General features: G+C 45.1%; 1 non-coding gene across 1 annotated transcript; it reads right to left on the bottom strand.

Annotated features, from left to right (window-relative positions):
• Positions 1 to 2,645: 2,645 nt before the first annotated feature.
• Positions 2,646 to 2,719, bottom strand: TRNAT-AGU (transfer RNA threonine (anticodon AGU)). Its single transcript has one exon. It is a non-coding gene; the product is annotated as a tRNA-Thr (tRNA).
• Positions 2,720 to 24,240: the final 21,521 nt, after the last annotated feature.

The following is a 24,240-nucleotide window of genomic DNA, read 5'->3' as shown; positions in this document are numbered from 1 at the left end:
GGACCAAGATAGCAATACAGCTAGTTCACACCGACTAGCGAGGCAGTGGCTAGTGGCAGCTTGAGGCGAATAGAGTTGGATCATGGTATGTGATGGAATGTGATGGAGATCACCGTGTCCTCGCCATGAACAACGTGATGACGTTGTTCGTGGTGAGGACATGGTGATCTCCATCACATACCACGATCCACCTCTATTCGCCTCAAGCCACCACTAGCCATTGCCTCGTTAGTCGGCGTGAACTAGCTGTATTGCTATCTTGGTCCAAGGTTCATCACACAGCCTTGTGATACTGGAAGCCATTGAATGCTGGACCTTATCATGCATTGCCATACTTTGGTTAGGATCACTCTGAGTTGACATCCACTATCTGGACTCCAGTTTGGTCATTGAGATGGTGGGGCTACCGTTATAAGGACTTGACTTCAATAGGGAAACGACTATATACACAAGACGTCAAGCGGTGAGCTGTACCCTACCCCAAGCGATTGAAGGGAAGTCCTACTCACAGCACATCCTGTTTGTTTTCCTTGTTCAGTGTCACCCTTACATCTATTAGTCCTTAACCACTGACCCCCACTGACAGCTGCTCTATGATATATATCTTGCTGGCTAAGAACCATTGTATCATCTGCCTTCTTTACATTCAAGGGAACTTCTTTATACCCCAAGAAGCACAAGTACTTTACATTCCCATTGGAGTATTTAGCTGAGCGCTCCACCAAGTTCAACCACGGAACTCTTTACTTCATATTTCACTTTGTGAATCTGAAATGATCGATTTTTACATAAATTCATTCCAGATCTGGTTCAAGGATATTCCAGTGCTTGTGTGTGAGGTGTGTATGAGGTGTTTGAATCGGGTGTGGTGGCCACCTGTGTCCTATTAAGACTTTGGTCTTAATTTTACTTATGTGTTGGAGGTGGGTGTAGTTTTCATACATTGTATATATTTATTATAGCTTAATTTGTGGATTATCAATAAAGAAAATTAGCTTTCACCGGTCTGTCCTCTTTGATGAATAACTTTTGGGTCTCTCCTGTTTTTATTTTTATTTTACACACTTTTTTACTGAGACACCAAAAACATTTTTTTTTTCTAAATAGTACAACATTTTTTATAAAAATGAAAATTTGTTTAATATAAAAAAAAAAGTTTAAAAAAACAGGGAAGAGGATTTACATTACATAAGAAAAAACAGTACTGTATCAATGCATTGGTGGTTCAGTGGTAGAATTCTCGCCTGCCACGCGGGAGGCCCGGGTTCGATTCCCGGCCAATGCAGAGAAGACTTTTTTCATCAAGTTATACATATGGCTGATAACTGTAGAGGAAAAAGCCATCATTGACTAAACAAACTTAAAGGTAAATTTGTACATGTGGCAGGAGCTAGGAGCATATCTCAGTACAATGCATTTTCAATCTGCAGAGAGAGAAAAAGCCAATCAACAAAAGTATTTTGGACTGTAGTTCTGAAGGATTTGCAATCGTAAGCTTGTAATGAATTGCACCAGAGCATGCTATTTCCGAAGACCTGACAATCAACTATGGTTGATCCCTTTATTTAGCGACCAAAATTATTGAAGTTTAATGGCCATCAATTTATTTATGTTCAGTGGATTGCACAAGAAAATTCTAATATTTCCTGTATACTAGGCTAATGCTTGAAATGAAATAAGTGCAATATTCTGCTTGATAGATGAACAGTATATTTGTATGCACTAAAGACTAAAAAGAAGGTCCTCTGAGAAGGAAAGAAGGACAAATGGATTTGATTCCTGATGGTGGATAGTTCCTCCAAATAAGAGACAGTTGGGAGCTATGGAACTTTTGGACAATAAATCAAAAAGTAAACAGCTGCATAAAAGGAGCGAAGTGTTGGGAAAGTGTGTCTAGCTGGTGGCAAGCATGTGTCCACACTTCTGTCCAACACCTCTACCATGGGAGGCCATGATGAACCTGATAGAACACCTTTGGGATAAATTAGACTGGAGACTGCGAGCCAGTGATAATGTTCACTCACTGTACTACATCTATGGACAAGCATCTCAACCTAGACTGCTGTATTGATTTGAGATACAAACCCCTCACCCTCTCCTTATCTCCATTAACCACCTCCCATCTGGCCAATGTACACAAACCACCAGATGGTAGCAGCACCTTCTTATCCAACATCAGTGCCTGACCTCACAAATGCGCTTCTGGAAGAATGGTGCAAACATTCCCATAGACACACTCCAAAACCTTGTGGACAGCCTTCCCAGAAGAGTTGAAGCTGTTATAGCTGCAAAGGGTGGGCCAACTCAATATTGAACCCAAGGGACTAAGACTGGAATGCCATTAAAGTTCATGTGCGTGTAAAGGTAGGGGCCCCAATACTTTTGGTAATATAGTGTATATGTGTATGGCCTGCAGAAAGAAGTTAATTACATCCAAGCCTCACAAATGGCAGGCAAGATTGCATAGCTTGTCAGTGGTTCATGGCCGCCAAGACCTCCCCAGGTCATATTGAATCTGAACCCCTTTTACAAACACTTGTTCCTGGTCAGACCAATATTCTGAGGATAGGCAAATGGTGGAATCTTCCTGGGTGCTTAATACTTTTTTCTTTAGGAATAAATTTCCAAATAAGAAAATGAAGTGTAGGCACTGCTGAGATTCGAACTCAGGATCTCCTGTTTACTAGACAGGCGCTTTAACCAACTAAGCCACAGCGCCACCTGGTGCATATGGGCATGCAATTTTTTAATCCAGTGTGTACATACTAGTGACACATTTGTGTTTATGGAGTTGAGTGACTTAAAGTGGAGTTCCACCCAAAAGTGGAACTTCCGCTTAAACGCTTTCTCCCCCCTCCAGTGTCACATTTGGCACCTTTCAGGGGGAGGGGGAAACAGGGACCCGTTTTTGACAGGTCACTTTCCCCACTGCCGGGAGAGACGGGTCACAGCCCGATCACCTGGCAGTTCAGCCCCCCTCCTCCTTTCTCAACCACGCCAATTATAAAGTGCAGCACGCTTCGCGCATGCGCAGTAGAGAACCAGCAGTGAAGCCGAAAGGCTTCACTGTCTAGTTTCCTTACCAGGAATGGCGGCAGCAGCACATGGGAGTCAATCCAAAGATCGGCTTGGGTGCCAACATCACAGGCTCCCTGGACAGGTAAGTGCCCTAATATTAAAAGTCAGCAGCTACAGTATTTTAACTGCTGACTTTTAATTTTTTTTCACCCAGGCTGGACCTCCTCTTTAATGCCTAACTCCATGTTTACTGTGACTTTAAAGAGTTTTTTTGTGTCACACTGACAGCATGACAAGGACTTTGGAACAAAATCAAGTTGGGTTGAGCACTGCTCAGCCATTCACAGGAAGCGTTGTATTCTATGAATGAAGACAAAGCTTCCTCTGTTTGGCTGGGGCAGAGATTGTGACATCATCTGCCGGCTTCTTCCCCCCCGCCAATCAGAGGAGGCTTTGTATTCAAAGAGAAAAAGTGTTTAAAATTGCCAGCAAATGACATTTCCCAGCTGGCCTCTTTTTTTTTTTATTTTTAAAAGTCACACAGACCCATTCAAAGGTCTCCTAAAATACATAGCAGACATAGAGGGGTCAATTCACTAATTTGAGCTGGGGGGGGGGTTAAGAGGGGAGGAAGATTTGTACTAGAAGGGGAATTTGGGAGAGGTAGTATTTGTGTTGGGAAGGGAAGAGGATTTGTGTTAGGAAGGGGATTTGGGGGGGTGATGGAGACAGGATTTGTGTTGGGAGGGGAATGGGGGGGTGATTTTTGATGGAGACAGGATTTGTGTTGGGAGGGGAATTAGGTGGAGTGGAAAAGTATTTGCGTTGGGGGGGTGTTGTACTGGGACAGGGGATTTGTATTAAAAAGGGGGAGAGAATGTGAGCTAGAAGATGGAAGAGAAGTTGTGAGATTGTGACATCATCTGCGAGCTTCTCCACCCCAGTCAATCAGAGGAAGCTTTGTATTCAAAGACAAAAAGTCTTTAAAATTGCCAGCAAATGACATTTCCCTTGTGGCCTTTATTTTTTTATTTCTAAAAAGTCACACAGACCCATTCAAAGGTTTCATAAAATACATAGACAAAGTAGGGTCAATTCACTAAAAGAAAAAGACACCATTCATTTTTGCTTTAAAAAAACTCATAAAGTATTTATCTCAAAAGTAGTCAACTCACGAAAAAAATGCCTCATTAACAAATGCATTGAATTTTTATGTTTTGCGATATTTAGCACTTTAATCTATCCAGATATGAAGATATATATTCTTACCAGAGATTTCTTCTTACATTTTGTACTACCAAGCTTTGTCCCACAAGCTTCACTTAACCTTAACCATGACTGCAACCTCAACCCCCACCATATTGTTTTTTCTTTCTTCCCTTTTTATTCATGTCATCTCTTGATCTTTTACTATTGTACTGTACATTTTGCATTGTGGTAGGAAAACTCAAAAGAAGAAATTTTGTGAAAAAAACCATAACCATGAGCCTCATGGCTGAAAGCAGTAATCATTTTCTGCTCCCGGCATTCCTCCTGCAGATCAGTAAATTTGTGTCCTCTGCTGACTCTGGTAGTTCTAGGCCTGTAGATGAGACATCAAAGACTCTAGAGGTGCCAGAAACAATAGTAGACAGCATGGTGGTGGTGGCACCTCTCTTCCTTGACCATAAACCTTATTGACCATCGCAGGACAATAAACAAAGATGAAAATGGCTCACTTTTTTGGCAGTTATGTGTTAATTCCACACAGTCCCCTGGAAAATTCTCAACTCTAGAGTTCTCATGGTTTGGTATCCAACTGCTCTGGTGGTCACACTTGGCGATATGGAGAGGTGTCACAAGAGTAATGAAGAGAAAGAAATAAAAGTTACAATTGTCCTAGCACACTTTCTACTCTAGTGCTGATAGCAGTGTTGTACAATGGTCCTGGCACACTTTCCACCCTAGAGCTGATAGCAATGTTCTACAATTGTACCAGCACACTTTCCACCCTAGTATTGATAGCAATGTCCTACTACCACTAATAAATGAAGTTTACAGGTCCTAAATCCCTTGTGAGACCATATCCTGACCATGGTGATCATCTTTGAAACTCCAGCATTGGAAAGATACAAGGGTTTTAAAAATGGTTCAAAAGATGTCAAATAATGCCAACTGGGAGACACCTAGTCAAAGACTGCTGTCAAGAAAGAATTTTCTTAGGCAGGTAAAGATCTCTGACTCCTAAGGAATAAGGTGTTGCTTGCTTCTCTGGTAACAGAAAATTTCTGTTGGATAATAAATTGGATCCACTACTCTTACTACAACCCACTGCTGGAGAGGAATCAGACAAAAGTGTGGACTTTTCCTCACTATCACAAGGATACACTTCTCCGGCACTCATTCCATATCAGCAGAAGTAAATGTCCCAATTCTGGGTGCAAAATTACTGATGGTTATGCTTTTTAATTTTATTACTATTGTGGCATAAGAAAGATCCATTTTAATTCCACCACCTTCATTGGTGGTCACCATAGTGCCCCTTGCATTGGTGGTTAGTGTAGTGTCCACTTACATTTGTGGTCCACTTACATTTGTGGTCAGTGTTGCAGAAGGGCTCCCTTTACCTTGGAGGTCAGTGAACTGCTCCTTTACCTTGGTGGTCAGCGTAGTGCTCTATTACACTGGGTGTCAGTGTAATGCTCCATTACACTGGTGGTCATTGTAATACCCTGTTACATTGGGGGTCAGTGTGGTGCTCTCTTACATTAGTGGCCAGTGTAGTACTCCCTTAAATTGATGGTCAGTGTAGCCCTCCTTACACTGGTGGTCAGTGTAGTTCCCCTTACATTGGTGGTTAGTGTAGCCCCCCTTACACTGGTGGTCAGTGTAGTTCCCCTTACATTGATGGTCAGTGTAGCCCCCCTTACACTGGTGGTTAGTGTAATTCCCTTAACATTGGGGGTCAGTGTAGTGCTTTCTTACATTTGGTGGTCAGTGTAGCTCCCTCTTACATCGGTGGTCAGTGTAGTGCTCTCCTACAGTGGTAGTTAGTGTAGTGCTCCCTTACATTGATGGTTAGTGTAGCCCCCTCTTACTTTGGTGGTCATTGTAGTGCTCTCTTACACTTGGTGGTCAGTGTAGCTCCCCCTTACATTGGTGGTCAGTGTAGTGCTCTCCTATATTGGAAGTTAGTGTAGTGCTTCCTCTTACTGGTGGTCAGTGTAGTGCTCTCTTACATGGGTGGTCAGTGTAGTGTCTTCTTACATTGGTTGCTAATGTAGTGCCCAGATATATATATATATATATATATATATATATTTATTTTTATTTTTTTATCATACTTCTCTTGTGGGTCACAGGGGTGCACTTAGTTTTGCTTTCCTGTGACCCAGAGTCAGCTAATAGGAGGCTATTGCCTGCTCTTAGCTGACGTAACAGCACCTCTCCAGGATCTGGTGGGATCACAACAACTTTGTGGAGGTCCACCCAGCTTCCTTATTGGCAGCTGGATCCTCCTTTCAGCAAGCAGCTGAGAGCTTGTTCCAGCTCTGACCCACCCCCTCTCCAGCCTGGGGCTCCAATGAGTACTGGAAGAGCAGAGAGCGGTGACTGATAGCCACTGCTCTCTGCTCTGAACAAACCAAGAACTGAGCAATCAGTCATGTGATTACAATTGGTGCTCTCCTCCAATCCTACAATGTGATCAGGGCCTCGTCTTTTCTTGATGAGGTTGGAGATGGGGTTGCTGGCCGCACTGCTGGTGAAGAGAAGTGGTTTTGTTAAATTGGTTGTATGGTGGGGTCCTGTGGAGGAAGCCTGTGAGCCTGAGGCATAAGATAATTAATTTTCTTTCTTTGACAGCCCCACTCCACAATAAATGAGCTTGGCGTGGGGTTAAAGGGGTTGTAAACCCTCATGGTTTTTCACCTTAATGCATTCTATGCAAATCCAATGACGTGGCGCTGGGGCGGGGCTGAGTCGTGCATTCTATGTGAATGGACACAAATGCAGGACTCGGGAGCGTGCCCGCACGGGTGTCCACCTTAGGAGAGCCTACTCCAACGTGGACACTCAATGCAGAGAGGAGCCACCAGCGCCACTGAGGGACCCCAGAAGAAGACTTCTCTGTGCAAAACAAACTGCACAGTGGAGGTAAGTATGACATGTTTGTTATTTAAAAAAAAAAACAAAAAAAACAAGGGTTTACAGGATTTGTGCCGGGAGCAGAGATTTGGGGTGTTTGTGCAAGAAGTGGGGAAAGAAGTGGGGAAATTGTGGGGAGATTTGGGCTAGAAGGGTGGAGAGGATTTGTGCTGGGAGGGGTGATGGGGAAGGCAGAGAGATATATGCTTGAAGGGGAAATGTTTTGTCCTGGGAAGGGGGATTTGGAGTAGGGGATTTGTGCAGAGAGGGGGGATTTGGAGTAGGGGATTTGTGCTGTGAGGGTGCAGTTAAGGTTAGAATTTGTGCTAGAAGGGGGGGGATCATGTGCTGGGAAAGGTGATGGGTGGATGTCTCCTGGGAGGGGGTTTTGAGAGGAAGGAGGATTTATGCTGAGGGGGAGATTTGGAGGGGAAGAGGATTTGTACTAGAAGGAGAATTTGTGAGGGCTAGTATTTGTGTTGGGAAGGGAAGAGGATTTGCATTTGGAAGGGAAATAAGGGGGAAAATTTGTGCTGAAGGACAGGATTTGTGCTGGGAGGGGGATTAGGTGGAGTGGAACAGGATTTGTGCTGAGAGAAAAGATTTGAGGGGAGAAGGATTTGTGCTGGGAGGGGGATTTGTAGTAAAGAGGGGGAGAGGATGTGAGCTGGAAGAGGGAAGAGAATTTGTGCTGGGAGGAGGATTTTTATTTTCGGGGGTTGTGCTGGGGGGGAGTTTTGGGCGGAAGGAAGATTTATGCTGGGGGGGATTTGGAGGGGAGGAGGATTTGTAATAGAAGTGGAATTTGGGAGGAGTAGTATTTGTGCTGGAAAGGGAAGAGGATTTGCGTTTGGAAGTTTGGAAGGGGAATTGGGGGGAGGATTTGTGCTGGGAGGGAGGATGGGGGGATGTGCTTGGAGGGGGGATTTGTATTAAAGAGGGGGAGAGAATGTGAGCTAGAAGAGGGAAGGGAATTTGTGCTGGGAGGAGGATTTTTATTTTCGGGGGGGTTTGTTCTGGAAGGGAATTTTGGAGGGAAAGTAAGATTTATGCTGGGGATTTGGAGTGGAGAAGGATTTGTACTAGAAGGGGAATTTGTGAGGGGTTGTATTTGTGTTGGGAAGGGAAGAGGATTTGTGTTGGGAAGGGAAATTGGGGGGAGGATTTGTGCTGAAACACAGGATTTGTGCTGGGAGTGGGATTAGGTGGAGTGGAACAGGATTTGTGCCGAGAGAAGGGATTTGAGGGCAGAAGGATTTGTGCTGGGAGGGAGGATTTGTAGTAAAGAGGGGGAGAGGATGTGAGCTAGAAGAGGGAAGGGAATTTGTGCTGGGAGGAGGATTTTTAATTTGGGGGGGGTTTGTTTTGGGAGGGAGTTTTGGGCGGAAGGAAGATTTATGCTGGGGGGTGATTTGCAGGGGAGGAGGATTTGTAATGGAAGTGGAATTTGGGAGGAGTGGTATTTGTGCTGGGAAGGGAAGAGGATTTGTGTTTGGAAGGGGAAGTGGGGGGAGAATTTGTGTTGGGAGGGAGATTAGGTGAGTGGAACAGGATTTGTGCTAAGAGAGAGGATGGGGGGTTGTGCTTGGAGGGGGGATTTATATTAAAGATGGGGAGAGGATGTGAGCTAGAAGAGGGAAGGGAATTTGTGCTGGAAGGTGGATTTTTTTCAAGGGGAGGTTGTTCTAGGAGGGAATTTGGGGGGATTAGGATATATGCCAGGGGGGATTTGGGGGGAGAAGGATTTGTACTACAAAGGGAATTTGGGAGGGGTAGTATTTGTGCTGGGAGGGGGATTAGGTGGAGTGGAACAGGATTTGTGTTGAGAGAAGGGATTGGGGGGAGGGGGATGGAGGATTTGTGCTGGGAGGGAGGATTTGTATTAAAGAGGGGGAGAGGATGTGAGCTAGAAGAGGGAAGGGAATTTGTGCTGAGAGGGGGATTTTTTGAGAGGGGGTTTGTTCTGGGAGGGAATTTGGGGGGGATTAGGATTTATGCTGGGGGGGATTTGGAGGGGAGAAGGATTTGTACTATAAAGGGGATTTGGGAGGAGAAATATTTGTGCTGGGAGGGGGATTTTGTTTGAGGGGGGGTTGTTGTGGGAGGGAATTTGGGTGGAGGTTAGGATTTATGCTGAGGGGGGGGATTTGGAAGGGAGAAGGATTTGTACTACAAATGGAATTTGGGAGGAGTAATATTTGTGCTGGGAGAGGGATTTTTTTCAAGAGGGGTTTGTTTTGGGAAGGAATTTGGGGGAGGGAATTAGGATTTATGCTGAGGGGGGATTTGGAGGGAAGAAGGATTTGTACTGCAAAGGGAATTTGGGAGGGGTAGTATTTGTGCTGGGAGGGGGATTAGGTGGAGTGGAACAGGATTTGTGCTGAGAGAAGGGATTAGGTGGAGGGATGGAGGATTTGTGCTGGGAGGGAGGATTTCTTGTAAAGAGGGGGAGAGGATGTGAGCTAGAAGAGGGAAGGGAAGTTGTGCTGGGAGGAGGATTTTTATTTTCGAGGGGTTGTTCTGGGAGGGGGTTTTGGGCGGAAGGAAGATTTATGCTTGGGGGGATTTGGAGGGGAGGAGGATTTGTAATAGAAGTGGAATTTGGGAGGAGTAGTATTTGTGCTGGGAAGGGAAGAGGATTTGCGTTTGGAAGTTTGGAAGAGGAATTGGGGGGAGGATTTGTGCTGGAGGACATGATTTGTGTTGGGAGGGAGATTAGGTCGAGTGGAACAGGATTTGTGCTGAAAGAGTGGATAGGGGGATGGTTGTGCTTGGAGGGGGGATTTGTATTAAAGAGGGGGAGAGGATGTGAGCTAGAAGAGGGAAGGGGATTTGTGCTGGGGGGGGATTTTTTTCAAGGGAGGGTTGGTTCTGGGAGGGAATTTGGGGGGGAGTAGGATTTATAATGGGGGGGGGATTTGGGGGGGAGAAGGATTTGTACTACAAAGGGAATTTGGGAGGGGTTGTATTTGTGCTGGGAAAGGAAGAGGATTTGTGTTTGGATGTTTGGAAGGGGAAGTGGGGGGAGGATTTGTGTTGGGAGGGAGATTAGGTGGAGTGGGATAGGATTTGGGCTAAGAGAGAGGATGGGGGGTTGTGCTTGGAGGGGGGATTTATATTAAAGAGGGAGAGAGGATGTGAGCTAGAAGAGTGAAGGGAATTTGTGCTGGGAGGTGGATTTTTTTCAAGGGGGGTTTGTTCTGGGAGGGAATTTGGGGGATTAGGATTTATTTCAGGGGGGATTTGGAGGGGAGAAGGATTTGTACTACAAAGGGAATTTGGGAGGGGTAGTATTTGTGCTGGGAGGGGGATTAGGTAGAGTGGAACGGGATTTGTGTTGAGAGAAGGGATTGGGGGGAGGGGGATGGAGGATTTGTGCTGGGAGGGAGGATTTGTATTAAAGAGGGGGAGAGGATGTGAGCTAGAAGACGGAAGGGAATTTGTGCTGAGAGGGGGATTTTTTTCGAGGGGGGGTTTGTTCTGGGAGGGAATTTGGGGGGGATTAGGATTTATGTTGGGGGGGGATTTGGAGGGGAGAAGGATTTGTACTATAAAGGGAATTTGGGAGGAGTAATATTTGTGCTGGGAGGGGGATTTTGTTTGAGGGGGCTTGTTCTGGGAGGGAATTTGGGGGGAGGTTAGGATTTATGCTGAGGGGGGGGGATTTGGAGGGGAGAAGGATTTGTACTACAAATGGAATTTGGGAGGAGTAATATTTGTGCTGGGAGGGGGATTTTTTTCAAGAGGGGTTTGTTTTGGGAAGGAATTTGGGGGAGGGAATTAGGATTTATGCTGAGGGGGGGATTTGGAGGGAAGAAGGATTTGTACTGCAAAGGCAATTTGGGAGGGGTAGTATTTGTGCTGGGAGGGGGATTAGGTGGAGTGGAACAGGATTTGTGCTGAGAGAAGGGATTGGGTGGAGGGATGGAGGATTTGTGCTGGGAGGGAGGATTTGTAGTAAAGAGGGGGAGAGGATGTGAGCTAGAAGAGGGAAGGGAATTTGTGCTGGGAGGAGGATTTTTATTTTTGAGGGGTTGTTCTAGAAGGGAGTTTTGGGCGGAAGGAAGATTTATGCTTGGGGGGATTTGGAGAGGAGGAGGATTTGTAATAGAAGTGGAATTTGGGAGGAGTAGTATTTGTGCTGGGAAGGGAAGAGGATTTGCGTTTGGAAGTTTGGAAGAGGAATAGGGGGGAGGATTTGTGCTGGAGGACATGATTTGTGTTGGGAGGGAGATTAGGTCGAGTGGAACAGGATTTGTGCTGAAAGAGTGGATAGGGGGAGGGTTGTGCTTGGAGGGGGGATTTGTATTAAAGAGGGGGAGAGGATGTGAGCTAGAAGAGTGAAGGGAATTTGTGCTGGGAGGTGGATTTTTTTCAAGGGGGATTTGTTCTGGGAGGGAATTTGGGGGAGTAGGATTTATGCTGGGGGGGATTTGGAGGGGAGAAGGATTTGTACTACAAAGGGAATTTGGGAGGGGTAGTATTTGTGCTGGGAGGGGGATTAGGTGGAGTGGAACGGGATTTATGTTGAGAGAAGGGATTGGGGGGAGGGGAATGGAGGATTTGTGCTGGGAGGGAGGATTTGTATTAAAGAGGGGGAGAGGATGTGAGCTAGAAGAGGGAAGGGAATTTGTGCTGTGAGGGGGATTTTTTTCAAGGGGGGGTTTTCTAGGAGGGAATTTGGGGGGGTTTAATATTTATGCAGGGGGGGGATTTGGAGGGGAGAAGGATTTTTACTACAAAGGGAATTTGGGAGGAGTAATATTTGTGCTGGGAGGGGGATTTTGTTCAAGGGGGGTTTGTTCTGGGAGGGAATTTGGGGGGGTTAGGATTTATGCTGAGGGGGGGGGATTTGGAGGGTAGAAGGATTTGCACTATAAAGGGAATTTGGGAGGGGTAGTATTTGAGCTGGTAGGGTGATTAGGTGGAGTGGAACAGGATTTGTGCTGAGAGAAGGGATTGGGGGGGGGGGGGGGTGGAGGATTTGTGCGTGGAAGGGTTTTTTTTTTTGAGGGGGGGAGTTGTTCTGGGAGGGAGTTTTGGGTGGAAGAATAAAATATACAGTATCTTATGTACCCATAAATGATACTTAGTGTAAGATCAGCAGTACAGGGTTAGTGAGTGAAAGAAAGTACTGAGTACTGAGCTTATGCAAAGCACAGTGATGATGTGGCACATTCCCCATCCCTGTGCGGTATATTACACAGATGTACACAGAGTGCTCACTGATTCAGATCATAGGAACACTGTGCCTTGGGCCAGATACAGATACATACAGTATATGGAGAAACAGGCTTATTCATTAGAAAGTAGCAATGTACCAATAAATGTCAAATTAAACAAACACATTTATTAATGCAAAAAAAAAAAATTAAAGGGTAACTTTCATGGGGGAAAAAAAAGGCAAATTAAAAAAAAAGTTATATAGCGTCTCAAGCAGGTATGAGCCGAACACCCCCCTGTTCGGTTCGCACCAGAACATGCAAACAGGAAAAAAGTTTGTTCGAACACGCGAACACCGTTAAAGTCTATGAGACACGAACATGAATAAGCAAAAGTGCTAATTTTAAAGGCTTATATGGAAGTTATTGTCATAAAAAAGTGTTTGGGGACCTGGGTCCTGCCCCAGGGGACATGGATCAATGCAAAAAAAAGTTTTAAAAACGGCCGTTTTTTCAGGAGCAGTGATTTTAATAATGCTTAAAGTCAAACAATAAAAGTGTAATATCCCTTTAAATTTCGTAGCTGGGGGGTGTCTATAGTATGCCTGTAAAGGGGCGCATGTTTAGAACAGTCTGACAGCAAAATGACATTTCAAAGGAAAAAAGTCATTTAAAACTACTCGCGGCTATTGCATTGCCGGTCTGACAATACACATAAAAGTTCATTGATAAAAACGGCATGGGAATTCCCCACAGGGGAACCCCGAACCAAAATTTAAAAAAAAATGACGTGGGGGTCCCCCTAAATTCCATACCAGACCCTTCAGGTCTGGTATGGATTTTAAGGGGAACCCCGCGCCAAAATTTTTTTAAAAAATGGCGTGGGGTCCCCCCAAAAATCCATACCAGACCCTTATCCGAGCACGCAACCTGGCAGGCCGCAGGAAAAGAGGGGGGGATGAGAGAGCGCCCCCCCTGAACCATACCAGGCCACATGCCCTCAACATTGGGAGGGTGCTTTGGGGTAGCCCCCCAAAACATCTTGTCCCCATGTTGATGAGGACAAGGGCCTCATCCCCACAACCCTGGCCAGTGGTTGTGGGGGTCTGCGGGCGGGGGGCTTATCGGAATCTGGAAGCCCTCTTTAACAAGGGGACCCCCAGATCCCGGCCTCCCCCTGTGTGAAATGGTAAGGGGGTATAAAAGTACCCCTACCATTTCACTAAAAAACTGTCAAAAATGTTAAAAATGACAAGAGACAGTTTTTGACAATTCCTTTATTTAAAGCGGATCTCCGCCAAAATTATTTTTTTAAAGTCAGCAGCTACAAATACTGCAGCTGCTGACTTTTAAAACATGGACACTTACCTGTCCAGGGCGCCCGCGATGTCGGCACCCGAGGCCAAACTCTCTCTCGGTCCTCAGGTGCTGCCGCCTCCATCTTTGGTAAGGGAATCAGGAAGTGAAGCCGTGCGGCTTCACTTCCCGGTTCCCTACTGCGCATGCATGAGTCGCGCAGCACAATACGGCTGGTCCCTGCTGTCTCTGGGACCCGTGTGTTTCCCAGCAGACAGCAGGGGGGGAACAGAAAGTGGCGTAAATAACCGCAGATTCTGCGGCTATCTATGCCGGAAGTGGGTACAGATACCTGTAATATACAGGTATCTGCACCCCCCTCCCCCCTGAAAGGTGCCAACTGTGACACCGGAGGGGGGGAGGAATCCAATGAGTGGAAGTTACACTTTTGGGTGGAACTCCACTTTAAATGCTTCTTCTTTCTTCTATCGTCCTTCATCTTCTTCTTCTGGTTCTTCTGGTTCTTCTGGTTCTTCTGGTTCTTTCTTCGGTGTTCTCGTCCAGCATCTCTTCTCCTCGGGCTGCTCCTCATCCATGATGGCATGGAGGGAGGCTCCCGCTCTTCTCTTCATCTTCTTCTCTTCTTCATCTTCTTCTCTTCATCTTCTTCTCTTCTTCATCTTCTTCTCCGGGCCGCTCCGCATCCATGCTGGCATGGTGGGAGGCTCCCGCTGTGTGACATGTCTCCTCTTCTGACGGTTCTTAAATAATGGGGGGCGGGGCCACCCGGTGACCCTGCCCCCCTCTGACGCACGGTGACTTGACGGGACTTCCCTGTGACGTCACGGGGAATGCCACAGGGAAGTCCCGTCATGTCCCGTGCGTCAGAGGGGGCGGGTCACCGGGTGGCCCTGCCCCCCGTTATTTAAGAACCGTCAGAAGAGGAGATGTGTCACACAGCGGGAGCCTCCCACCATGCCAGCATGGATGCGGAGCGGCCCGGAGAAGAAGATGAAGAAGAGAAGAAGATGAAGAAGAGAAGAAGATGAAGAGAAGAGCGGGAGCCTCCCTCCATGCCATCATGGATGCAGAGAGAAGAGGAGAAGAGATGCTGGATGAGAACACCGGAGGAAGAACCAGAAGAACCAGAAGAAGAAGAAGATGGAGGAAGATAGAAGAAAGAAGAAATAAGAAAGAAGAAGCATTCAAATAAAGGAATTGTCAAAAACTGTCTCTTGTCATTTTTAACATTTTTGACAGTTTTTTAGTGAAATGGTAGGGGTACTTTTGTACCCCCTTACCATTTCACACAGGGGGGGGCCGGGATCTGGGGGTCCTCTTGTTAAAGGGGGCTTCCAGATTCCGATAAGCCCCCCGCCCGCAGACCCCCACAACCACCGGCCAGGGTTGTGGGGATGAGGCCCTTGTCCTCATCAACATGGGGACAAGGTTTTTTAGGGAGCTACCCCAAAGCACCCTCCCAATGTTGAGGGCATGTGGCCTGGTATGGTTCAGGAGGGGGGGCGCTCTCTCGTCCCCCCCTCTTTTCCTGCGGCCTGCCAGGTTGCGTGCTCGGATAAGGGTCTGGTATGGATTTTTGGGGGGACCCTACGCCGTTTTTTTTTTTTTTTTTGGCGCGGGGTTCCCTTTATTATCCATACCAGACCTGAAGGGCCTGGTATGGAATTTAGGGGGACCCCCACATCATTTTTTTTTTTTAATTTTGGTTCGGGGTTCCCCTGTGGGGAATTCCCATGCCGTTTTTTTCAATAAACTTTTATGTGTATTGTTGGACCAACAATTCATTAATAGCCGCTAGTAGTTTTAAATGACTTTTTTTCCTTTGAAATGTCATTTTGCTGTCAGACTGTTCTAAACAGGGGAAACATGCGCCCCTTTACAGGCATACTATAGACACCCCCCAGCTACGAAATTTAAAGGGATATTACACTTTTATTGTTTGACTTTAAGCATTATCAAAATCACTGCTCCTGAAAAAACTGCAGTTTTTAAAACTTTTTTTTGCATTGATCCATGTCCCCTGGGGCAGGACCCAGGTCCCCAAACACTTTTTATGACAATGACTTGCATATAAGCCTTTAAAATTAACACTTTTGATTTCTCCCATAGTCTTTTAAAGGGTGTTCCGCGGCATTCCAATTTGCCGCGAACACCCCAAATTGTTCGCTGTTCGGTGAACTTGCGAACAGCCGATGTTCGAGTCAAACATGAGTTCGACTCGAACTTGAAGCTCATCCCTAGTCTCAAGTTATTTTGTGATTGAATGTTATTAAAAATTCCCTTTCCTTTTCAATCTGCAGCTCCGTCATTTTCTGTAAAATGCAATATGGTCACCTGGAGGTGTTCTGTACACAGAAGATGTGCAGACCTCCCCCTGAAAATGTCCTTTCCTACTTTTGTGATTCTGTGATTGGCTTACTGATTTTCCCAGAAGTCTGCACTAAGATACAAGTCAGATTTTTAACATCTCCTGCAACACAAATGTCATTTTATGGTGAGATACTCCCAAATGGAAATCATGTCTAAAGGGATGCAAACCCTGCCAATTTCCTCATTAGAGCCCTGCAGGTGCAGCAGCTGATTGATAATTATAAAGCCACTCTCATGCAGATTCACATGGACATAGACAAACAAACAGCTATTTCTTCATAATACCAAAAAGTAGGAATTTGCTAAAAAGTTTGTTCAAATCCCTGCACTGTACATAGATCACCCAGAGGGGAATGGTTTTTTTTTTTCTTAACAAAAGTCAAGTTACTCTTTAACCACTTGCTTACTGGACACCTAAACCCCCCTCCTGCCCAGACAAATTTTCAGCTTTTAGCGCTGTCACTCTTTGAATGACAATTGCGCGGTCATGCAAGGCTGTACCCAAATAAAATGTTTATCATTTTTTTCCCCACAAATAGAGCTTTCTTTTGGTGGTATTTGATCACCTCTGGGTTTTTTATTTTTTGTTAAAAAAATTCAAAAAGACATATTTTCTTAAAAAAAATACAAAACCGTTTTATATTTTGTTAATAAATTTTGCAAACAGGTAGTTGAGGCTACACTGATGGGCACTGATAGGCTGCACTGATGGGCACTGATAGGCTGCACTGATGAGCACTGATAAGGTGGCACTGATGGGCAATGATAGGTGGCATTGGTGGGCACTGGGAGGTGGCACTGAAGGGCATTAATAGGTGGCACTGATAGGTGGCACTGATGGGTGGCAGTGATGGGTACTGATAGGCAGCACTGCTAGGTGGCACTGATGAGGCACTGATTGGCACCACTGGTGGGCATTGGTAGGTGGCACTTGTGGGCACTGATAGGTGGCACTGATTGCTGGAACTTATGAACTGTGGGCACTTTGAGCACTGATTAGTGGGCACTGAGGGCACTAATTTGTGGCACTGGCAGGTGGCACTGGCAGGCGGTACTGGTGGGCATATATGAGGCTCTTCCTCTTCGGGACCGATGCCCCTTCAAACAGAAGCTGGTGATTGGCCGTTCCTCTGTTTACATCACCTGATCAGCTATCATTGGCTGACAGCTGATCAAGTGGTAAGGGGCCGAGATCGGCTCCTTACTCGGATCTGTGATCACCCGAGTTTCAATGACTCGGGTGATCACAGCGCGCGCCGTGCGTGGCCTTCAGGGGGGAGTGGCGAGCCTGCAAAGGGGAGGACGTCAATAGACGTACTCCCGGCAAAGCAGATCAGCGCTGTAGCCGTCATTCGGCTATAGCACGGATCTGAAGCAGTTAAATTAATTTGTTGATAGTAGCACTGCAAGAGACTGTGGGCATGCTATTCAGCGGGAACCCGGGGGAACGCAGTACCAGCACCTCTAGCACTGAATATATGTAATGGCAATGGGAACTGGGGTATACTGACATGAATCTATTTTTGTGTGGGGGTCTATTGTTGCTGAGAGAATTGTTGAGGGAGAGGTCTATTGTTGCTGGCTGATGGAGGGTCCATTGATGGTGGCTGCTGGGAAATCTGTTGTTGTTGCTGGGGGTCTATTGTTGCAGGGGTGGTTCTATTGTTGCTGGGCTGGATCTATTGTTGCTGCGGTGGAATTTTGTAATGGGCGGTTAATTGTTGCTGGGGGAGGGGTATAATGTGGGATTTATTGTTGCTGGGGTGGGTCTAGTGTTGCTGGCGATATCTATTATTGCTGGTGGGGTCTATTGTTGCTGGGGTGGGGTCTATTGTTGCTGGGGGATCTATTCTTCACTTCTCTCGAAAGTGGTAACCCAGGGTCCTTCTACTGGGTAGGAACTAGCCACTACCACTTTTGAGAGAAGTGAAGAACAGGAACTTTTTGATGACTCAACAATGTGATCTTGTATTTAGATCCCTTTCGAATGAGAGTTTTTGGCTTTCCTGTCTGACTGCTTAACATCTGAGTTCCAGCCTCATGGTTACCTCCACGATTCCCTGGATTCCTTCTTGGAACTCTTTGGATTCCCTGGATCGTTTTGGAAATCTGCTGATCGGGCTATCCTCGCTTGATTGACTCGTTGTCGCCGACATTCTAGTCCACTATTTCCAGTAAGAGTGTATACCCTTATCTCGGGTGGAGGACACGCTATCCCTGATGCTCTACATGCCTGCTGAGGCCTTTGTACCCCACTTCTGAGCAACAACTTTTCGTGGTGGACTCCATATATGTTTACCATAGGATTGTTTCACCTTTGGGACTTTCTCACCTGTGTTTCTACTCATTATATACATGTTCTGTTTTATATTCATTATATTTGAGATTGATTTTTATCACAAAGTTTTTATAATTTACACACAATACTTAATATATTGTTCAATGTTTATTGTTTTATATTTTTAGCGCTACATTTTTCACTGATCGCCCTAGAAAGAGTCCTGGTGGTTCCAAACTTTTTCCATTTACAGATGATGGAGGCCACTGTGCTCATTGGGACCTTCAATGCTGCAGACCTTTTTCTGTACCCGTCCTCAGATCTGTGCCTTGGCATAATTCTGCCTCGGAGGTCTACAGACAATTCCTTGGACTTCATGGCTTGGTTTGTGCTCCACATACACTGTTACCTGTGGGACCTTATATAGACAGGTGTGTGCCTTTAAATCGTGTCCAATCATCTGAATTTACCACAGGTGGACTACCATCAAGTTGTAGGAACATCTCAAGGATGATCAGTGGAAACAGGATGCACCTGAGCTCAATTTTGAGTGTCATGGCAAAGGCTGTGAATACTTATGTACATGGCATTTTTTTGTTTTTTATTTTTAAGAAATTTGCAAAGATTTCAAACAAACTTCTTTCACGTTGTAATTATGGGGTATTGTTTGTAGAATTTTGAGGAAAATAACGAATTTATTCCATTTTGGAATAAGGCTGTAACATAACAAAATGTGGAAAAAGTGAAGGGCTGTGAATATTTTTCAGATGCAATGTATTTTTGCCTGGGGGGATTTATTATTCATGGTGGAATATATTGTTGCTGGCTGCAGAGGATCTATTTTATTGCTTTTCTTGTTATCATTAACAAATACCATACAAAATACTTAGCACCACAAAATAATACTTGTTTCTGTATTCTCTAAAAGGGCTGGTACTGGGAGGTGGGTAGTGGGGGAACCAAGGGATGGTGCTAGGGGGTGGGAACGGGGAAAGTGACTCAGAAGGGGGGAGTTCCTGCACCTATTTTCTGAGGGAAAAAAAAAGCCCTAGCTATAGGACTAGGTCAAAGACTGTAGACATGGTACAAGCCTGGTTGGAGACTAGGGACATGCTGCAGAAGACTAAAGCTGGCCATACATGGGCTGAACAAAAAAAATCAAACTGATTTCTCCATCAACATTATACAACACAGATGGATGAATCTCCCACTACGGCTGAAGGAGAAAGATGGAAAATGACTCTCGAATGCAAGAAATTTTAACTGCGAATCTGGTTTCCATTTGGGAAAAATTGTACTTACTGTAACGAGCATGTACATTCCAAGATCAAACGTAGAATCCAGAACAGTGGCATGTCAATCTTACATACCTTTTCAGGGTTTTCCTATAAAATGTGTCAAGTCTATGATGGTACTATCAAATGCTGTGTTGAACAAACTTTTCTTACTCTGATTTCACTGCACACAGATGAATTGGAAAACAGTGAGATGAGATGAACTGGAACACCAAGCAAGCCAAACCGTATTGTTCAAAATCAGTTCCTGACCTTACAAATGGTTGCAAAAGCTCAAGGTTTTTTACCTACAGCCCTTAGGGGATGTAGGGGGCAACACTTGAGGCTCCCCAAATCAAGAAAATAGACCACCACTGATCTAAGGGGTGTAATAAGATGGTAAAAAGACATCACCATATTTGCAAGTGTGCATTAGACTTATCTCTCTAATGATAGTATTTTGAAAGGGGTCTTACCTGCAAAACCTCAGATTGTATTTAAAGGAGCCAGATCTCTTAGAAATAGAGTAGCCCCCAATATATTGGACCCTCCTACTAAAAAGTTGATGTTTTTTGACCAGTTGACTGGATTTTACCAGTGCGGGCGTTGTCGTGTGTGTTCTGTTAGTAGCTGTGCACATAGGAGGACCACCAACTTTGTATCTACAAGCACACAAGCACAACACACCATCAGTCCTTTCATTACCTGCACTACTAGGGGCATGGTCTATCTACTGCAATGCCCTTATGGGCTGCAGTATATAGGCAGAACGAAACGCCCATTGCAAATCCGCCTTAACGAACATATTACAAATATTATGTCTGGTTTTAAAAAACATTCAGTGTCAAAGCACTACCGTTTGGTCCATAACAGGGACCACTCCAACACAATATTTTTGGGGATTGATAAATATAGTCCCAATTGGAGGGGTAGTTCCCTGGTATGGGAGATTTCCAAACTTGAAATGCTGTGGATTCATAAGGTTAAAACATATACCCCTTATGGGTTAAACATAGAGGTTGATGTAAATGCCTTTATTGATAACTCATAGCCCCTCTGTCTGTTATGGTTTGATTAAGATTTCTGTGGTTTCCTTCTCCTGTGCCTCTTTTTGATGTTAACTTGATCTGAGTCACGTTGGCGGGTTTACTAGTAGGGATTTAGATCTTATCTTAATTTTAATAATCTATTTTATTATATGATGGCATAATGAAATATTATTTAACATTATCGGGCTTGGCCTATCGGTTTATATAGACAAGATTTCTACACAAGGGGATTGTCTATGATCAGGCCTGTTCATTTTTATTTTTTTTTTATTTTCATTATTTAATTTTTATTTACTATTTCTTTTTCCTTTCTCCCTTTTTTTTTAAATTAATTTTCTTGCTTTATTCGTCACTATTTTTAACGTTCACATAGATTAAATATTCACTTATCCTAATAATTTAGATTTGTGTGATTATAAATTGATTGACTCCTTATATGGTAGGTTTAATCTCTATCTTGTTATATTTATTTTATCTATTTATTATTTATAACACGTATATTTACACTTTAAATGGATAAACAATATAATATTTTCTATTATTGATTTGTCTATCCATACACTTTATCATTTTTTTTCTATTATTGATTTGTTTATCCATACACTTTATCATCTTCACACTGGATACTCATGGATTTAATATATTTAATTTTATATATAAGTCCCGGTTTTATCTGGGTATTCATTTATTCCTACTATCACGTTATTTTCTGATCTATTATTATCTATCTAATTTTAGATAATATCTTGTCATCCTTCTATTATTAACATTCTTAAGATATACTTAGTGCTAGCTGATCTTCTGGTCGCCTTTGCACTATTGACACTGACACTAGTGATATATTGGCATCTCTTTGGTGTTGTTTTTTTTGTTTTGTTTTGTTTTTTTCTTTTTCTTCTATTAAAAAATTTTTTTCTTTTCTGTTTCCCATACATTCCCTTTAGATTGGGTATTGTTGCCCATGCCTAAGATGGCGTCTTGAGACTCTGCCTAGGGGACTCAGAATGAGGCTTGATAGTAATTTATAAGGTGGCGATTCAACACGCTTCCCGTTCCCCATTGATAACGTCATTTATGATGAAACGCATCTGGGCGAGGACACGTGTTGACGTCACCACGCTCCTGCGTTAGGAGGACGTGATATCGTTTGCAGCCGGCCGGCTCTGCTTTTTACATGCAAAGTTTTATCTCTATGTAAGTGCATTATCTTTTAATAAATTATTAGTTGTGACAGTATCACGCTATGGATGGCTTTTCTTCCTCTGTATATGGCTGGGTCTCGTGGTCTGTGTAAGGTCGTGTGGTGTCAGGAGTGGTCTGGGCATTTATCCAATCATCTAACCATCCAACCTCCAGTCCATCAGCAGATCTTCCTTACAAGTAAAGGCCCTGGCTGGGTATAAGCCAACTGCCCGATTTTGCCTGCCAGCTGGTAAGCAGGCTTTTCTTAAGGTGGTGGCATGTTTGATATATCTTTTGATTCACCCTGGTGTTCGTCATTAGATTGAATTGGTCACCGTTTATCCACAAGAAATTGCATGGAATTTCCATTTAATAGCGCAGTTTTTTTTCCCCTTTATACAGTTTATTTGTGTTAACACATATTGAACTGCTGCTTTTTGGACTACATTTTCTGTTTTACAGTTGTTGTGAACTTTCAATTTATTTTCACATAAGTTTCAATGTATATATATTTTTTGACCTAGCACGGTTTTTTCCCTGTTAATTTACTCTGCTGATAGGATGACATCATTGGAGGGGTGGGAGAGCCGGTAGAGGACACACAGGCTGAATCCTGCCTCTGCCCTGCCAAAGGTAGGACTTTGCAGGGGAGGCGGAGAGTAAAAGGGTCCACTGTGACAAAGAAGGGGGCATGACTGCAAGGTGCACTGTGATGGGGGGCTGTGATTAGTAGGGGCACTGTGATGAAAAGGGAACTGCACTGTAAAGGGAGACTGTAATCATTACAGTTTCCTTTACAGTGCAGTCCCCTTTATATCACAGTGCCATATTACATTACAGTGCGGAGGACCGATTTCGTGATTATGCTGTCACCAACCGCCCTTGCGAATGGGTGGTTGCTGGAAAATTGGCTGCTCAGTCTAAATTGCCCGGGCCTATTTTTTGTCCCAGTCCGGTCCTGTCGCCCGCTGACCACTGAGGGGAGAGAAGGCAGAGCTGAGACTCTGGGCTGCCCTGCCTATCCAGAGAATGTAGGGAGTCGGGGCAGACACTGAAAAAGAAAGTCAGCTGACATGGGCGTAGCATAAGGGGTTGCAGGGGTCACAATCACAACCCCGCCCCTGCAGCCTCCCTGTTATTTTATCATATCCTTCACAAAGTCCAGCTTCGATCTGCCCTAGGGCCCCACAGCCACGCTCCAGTACTGGGCTTCTACTTTGCCTTCCACAGTCCACACCCCTCTGTTGGCTGGGGAGAAGCTGTGAGCCATTTCCTGAATGGAAAGGAGCATGGGGTGAGAACAGCCCAGGATGGGGAAGTGTCTGTGCTGTGTGCTGGTAACATGGAATGGTAACCGAGCTCAGCGAGTTAAGAGGAGGAGAGTGCCGTCCTGTAGCCAAGATGGGACTGATATCACTGGTGAGGTAAGACACCACTCAGTGTCTTCTAGTCACCAGCTGGGATTCTCTGTACCCCCCCCCCCCACCCGGAGATGTCTGCTTACCCAACTTCCCTGTTAACTGGGGAAAAGAGACACACCTCCGGGAGGTGACCTTCCCCCAACACCTGCCAACACTGACAGAGAAACCTTCAGAAATTGCTAAAACAAATCCCTTAACACCTCCTGAGGGGCTGCAGGCTCCAGATTTCATGTCACGTGGCTTTGCCCCCCCAGATCTAAGTTTCACCCCCCCTCAAGCCCTCTGACTACCCCGTTGCCCTGCATGCTATGCCCGCTGCTGAGCTTCTTTCCCAGTACAGCACTCTATACTGCTCCTCCTCCGCAGGGCTGAAATCACATTCCTTTACAATACAGCCAGTCAGCCCTGATCTGTATAGGGTGTATTTGCCTACTGCAACTACACTGCTGTTCTGACCAGGGGATTTCACAGGTCAGAACGGCACCATAAAAGCCAGATACACCCTGTGAAGGCTGATAGACTGTGTGTAAAGGAATGTGATTTCAGCCCTGTGTATTGGGGGGGCTGTTTACAGGGCTGGAATGGGAAAGGAGCTCTGCCAAATGACCTGCCAGGGGTCCCTGTCCTCTGATTCTCCAGCAGTAATCCCTGTCCTCTAATGTAAGGAGGAACTCTGGGAACGCTAAACTTTTAAGCCACTTTGAGTATCTTAGCGTGCAGTGGATGTATCTGCACACACAGTGGAAGTGGTGGGTGGTAGTGGGGGAGGGGCAGGTCAACTTTTGCATCGGAGCCCACAAGCTTCAAGCTGCGCCTCTGTCAGCTGACCAACTGACACCAATCGAGTGAATGGGGAGGAGCTCCCCCCTCTGCGACTGCGAGAAGTCCCCATGAGGCAAAGGCATCCCTGGAGGCATGACAGAATTCTGAGGGGGGTATCAAAGTAAGATTGAAGTAAGTGACAAATTGCCAGTGCAATCGATCCCAACCTCCACAACCTCTGCCTTTTACTGATCCCATCCCCCCACCACCACCGCAGATCTC

Source organism: Aquarana catesbeiana, linkage group LG03 (genome assembly GCF_042186555.1).
Source record: "Aquarana catesbeiana isolate 2022-GZ linkage group LG03, ASM4218655v1, whole genome shotgun sequence".
Taxonomy (NCBI): domain Eukaryota; kingdom Metazoa; phylum Chordata; class Amphibia; order Anura; family Ranidae; genus Aquarana; species Aquarana catesbeiana.
Note: the sequence above shows the minus strand (reverse complement) of the source record. Positions and strands in the feature narration are given on the sequence as shown.